General features: G+C 42.2%; 1 long non-coding RNA gene across 2 annotated transcripts; it reads right to left on the bottom strand.

The window, feature by feature from the left end:
* Nucleotides 1–2,958: 2,958 nt before the first annotated feature.
* Nucleotides 2,959–3,640, bottom strand: LOC139353275 (uncharacterized). 2 transcript variants are annotated; one of them, XR_011604463.1, is made up of 2 exons: nucleotides 3,451–3,640; nucleotides 2,959–3,395 (listed from the first exon to the last, which is right to left on the bottom strand). It is a non-coding gene; the product is annotated as an uncharacterized lncRNA (long non-coding RNA). The 2 variants fall into 2 exon arrangements; XR_011604464.1 differs by having other exon boundaries at nucleotides 2,959–3,383.

The raw sequence follows: 3,640 nt of genomic DNA, 5'->3' as shown, positions 1-3,640 counted from the left end.
CAGTTAAATGCGGATACATACATTCAAATCTATATATTATTAATATGTCTAATCTGATCTAAAATCTTAAAATATTTAGATAAATAAAATGAACTTGCAATATCTTTATTAAATATCCGAATTTCGGACTTAGTTGTAAATACTCAATTTAACTAATTCTTAAATAACCCCTTTTATTCATTGTTTAAGTTTGCTGTGATGTCGGCTTAAAAAAAGATCCATATTATGAAATGTATATTTATGAGGCTCCCAACTCTCCCCCTCCACAACTATATTTCCCCAAGTGTGTGTAAGTGGGGTCAAAGCTAAGGCAAAGAAGAAGACAAAGAAAACATGAAGACGGTGATTAGGGCCATAATCTTCTCTTCCCGGGGCAATTTGTCACCGCAAGGCATTGGGCCACTAAAAATCATTTAAGGCGAAATAAAAATATTTTTTACGGCCCTTTTATAGTTGTTGCAACAATCTAATAACAATCCAAATAATTATCCAAACAAGCGACGGCAAACGTCAAAGTGGAAGCCCCAGAAAATACGAAATACGAATACGAGCCCGAAAAGAAGAAGAAGAAGCGGCGGAAGAACGCACTCAAAATCCGAAAATGAGCCATAAAACCCCAGTGCGAAATGCTACTGCTCTCTAGGCCACGCCCCCTTCACACGGAAGCCATAACGGCAGAGCCAAAGTGCCGATAACTCAAAAAGAGAGAGGGCTATCAAGCGTCTTTTATGTGTCGGAGCGAGATGCAGCTAGGGCTGGCCTGGGCGTGCGAGCGAGAGGGCTGCGCGCACCATAATGGCTGCGCCGTAAGAAATGAGCGGCCAGAGCGAGATGGCTGCTCTGTCCCTCTCTCTCTCTCTCTCACCCCCATCTCACGACGCCACGTGTCGCTCTCGCATTAAGACAAGTAAATCGGCCGTTGAGCATAATCGATACGCAGCTCTTCGTGAGAATGGCTTTTCTCACGCTCTCCGTCGTTGCGGCGCAGCGCAGCCGCCGCCTCTGCTGGCGTCGTCGCCATAACTGTCGTTCGTAATGGCCGTTTTAAGTGCGACTGAGATGGCCTCATAATCGTTTGCTGAATGTGGCTCAATTGTCTGCCGCTCTCTTTTGCCCTGCTCTCTCTGGCTCGTTCGCTCTCCCTCTCTTTGTGTTTGCCCATGTTTGCTTATTAATTTGTATTGATTTAATTGTGCAGTGAACATTTGGCAGCCTGAAAAAAGCCTGTAGAAAAAGGAAAAGCTCTCTTTCAGCCCGCTCTCTTTCGCACTTTTTTTGCAAGAGCGAGAGAGCCGCCAAAAAGAGCGCGCGCATCTGCCCATCTAACACGGCTGTTAGAAGGGGACATAAAATGTGCCAGGCAGTTAAAATGTAGATTTAAGTAAGTGGAAACGGGATCGTTACGTTGGCGCATAAAAATAAAAATCATTGTGCTCGGGCACTGATTGAAAAAAAAAGAGGCAAGCGGAAAACGGAGAAGAGAGCGCCCAGGCAACAGGCGAACTTCCACTCAAAGGAAAGGCAGCGGGAAAAGCGAGTGGAAAAGCGAGAGCAGCGAACATGTTGCGAGTGCTTTTCCATATCAATCAGAAATCACCTTAAACTTGTTTTTCCACCTCCTCTCCCCCGTCCATTTCCTCTTTCCCTCTTGAAATTCATCGCTTCTTGTTGCTCGCCGCTTTTTAAGATTCTTTTCATTTTCGTTTTATGGTTTTTATGGGTTTTATGCGGGTCTTTATGACTTTTATGGGGTTTAGTGCGTGCCAAAAACGAGAAAAACAAAAGATACACAGCCCCCGCAACAGCAACAATTTTTAATTGAATAATGCCGGCGTCGGGCGGTCGTTGTTGTTGTTCTTGTGGCCCAAAGGCGTCGGTAATTAGCCAGAGATAAACATTTAATTGGCAAATTCAAAATTGGAAACCGCCACGAAGTCCACGCCGAATTACCGAATTGCCCATTTTCTAATTTCCCCAGCCATATGCATTCTAATTGGGTCAAAGAACCCGAAAATACGACTGTTTTCTTCCGCGGCGCCACGCTTCTTGGGTGGCACTTTCTCGGGATGGGATCTTGAGATATTTCAACATCAAATAAATATTTTTTGTCTTAATAAAATGGTGTTATTATCATGATACAAATTTAAACCCAGTTCTTTTGCGAAAGTAAAAGTAAAACTGGTAGAGTCAAAGCCTTGATTTTTATATAAACTTTCCTTTAACAATAATATTATTATTATTTCTAAATAATCAACTAAGACAAAAATAATAATTTTTTTAATTTCAAAGCACTTCTCATCAATTATGAATTTAGGAGTTTCAGGAGGAACAAATTCAGTATATTTTCTAACTATTATATTACAGGACCACATTGCGTATGAGTGATATTTTATTTTGAAACTGGTCTGCCCCTTTTCTTTTATTTTTAATGACACTTCTTTTAAACACCGAAGTACGTATTGAAGTAATAATGTTCCGGCATACTTATACTTAAAAGACAACATTGTATCTCCCGCCGAACGAAGGGAAACTCAATGAAATAACCGCTTACATATTACCCCAAGTAATTATTGTTTTCAAGAGCCCGATTCCCATTATGCACTTGCACGTTGTGCGGTCGCGGAAAAGGTAAATTGATAAATTATAAAAAAGAAACTTAATAATATAAATAAGACGGGCCGCAACCTGTCGCATCGGCTCACAACTCTGGCGGTAATTGGCAAACTGGAGGCACTGGCCGCAGTTAATTGCAGTTTTTAATATCCTGACCCTCTTGCTGGATTTTTTTCATATTTTTTTCGTGGAGAAGGGGAGGGAGCGATTGGGAAGTGAGTGTAAACACGACATGAAATGTTGCACGGCCACTTGGCCACCTCGAAGTGGCTCGAATGGAGGCCCAGACCCCCTGGTGGCAAGCTACTCCTTTTGGTTTTCCCTGCAAAGGATGGAATTTATGACTCGGACTGAGGGCTTGTGTAATTGCCACGCAATGCTGCATCCGCATCCGCACAGAGTTTTCAATTTACAAAAATTAAAAAAGGAAAATATGAGACATTGGGCGGTGGGAAAACAAACAAGGTGCCATGTCCTTTTGGCACGGCACGTCCTTTCACCGGACACATGTGGATCGCCGGCGTGGAATGTCCTTTTAATGGACTCTGCACTCTCACACTGCGCCGCATCCTTTCGCCGCGTGTGCCGCGCTGTTTGATTGCCGTGAATAGCTGGCTGCAGGATTTTTATCCTTTCCTTTCCCTTCCAGTCCCCTTTGTTCCATCGACGCAGATGTCATATATTTCTCGTAGTCCTGCCAGGTAATTATGACACGGTAAAAGCACTCGGACACCGGCTGACCAGCTGGCAGATCCTTAACGGTTCGACCTCTGAAAGAAAGGCTGTTCCACTATACAATCGATTTGATCTTTTAGAAAGAGAATTATTCTATATTACCATTATTGGCTTGAGATTCTGACTCCATTCTTTTGACGGGTCACTTAGATCTTACTATAATCTCATATACCATAAACACCGCATACCTTAACGTAATATAAATCATTCTTATAAGTTTCTTAAGCTTCTTGGTAGAATTTCCTCAACTAGAATCAATAGAATTTATTTAATCACAAAATATATTGCTATG

The sequence above is a fragment of the Drosophila suzukii genome, chromosome 3 (assembly GCF_043229965.1).
Source record: "Drosophila suzukii chromosome 3, CBGP_Dsuzu_IsoJpt1.0, whole genome shotgun sequence".
NCBI classification, from domain to species: Eukaryota; Metazoa; Arthropoda; class Insecta; order Diptera; family Drosophilidae; genus Drosophila; species Drosophila suzukii.
This window is presented reverse-complemented; position numbering and strand designations above follow the sequence as displayed.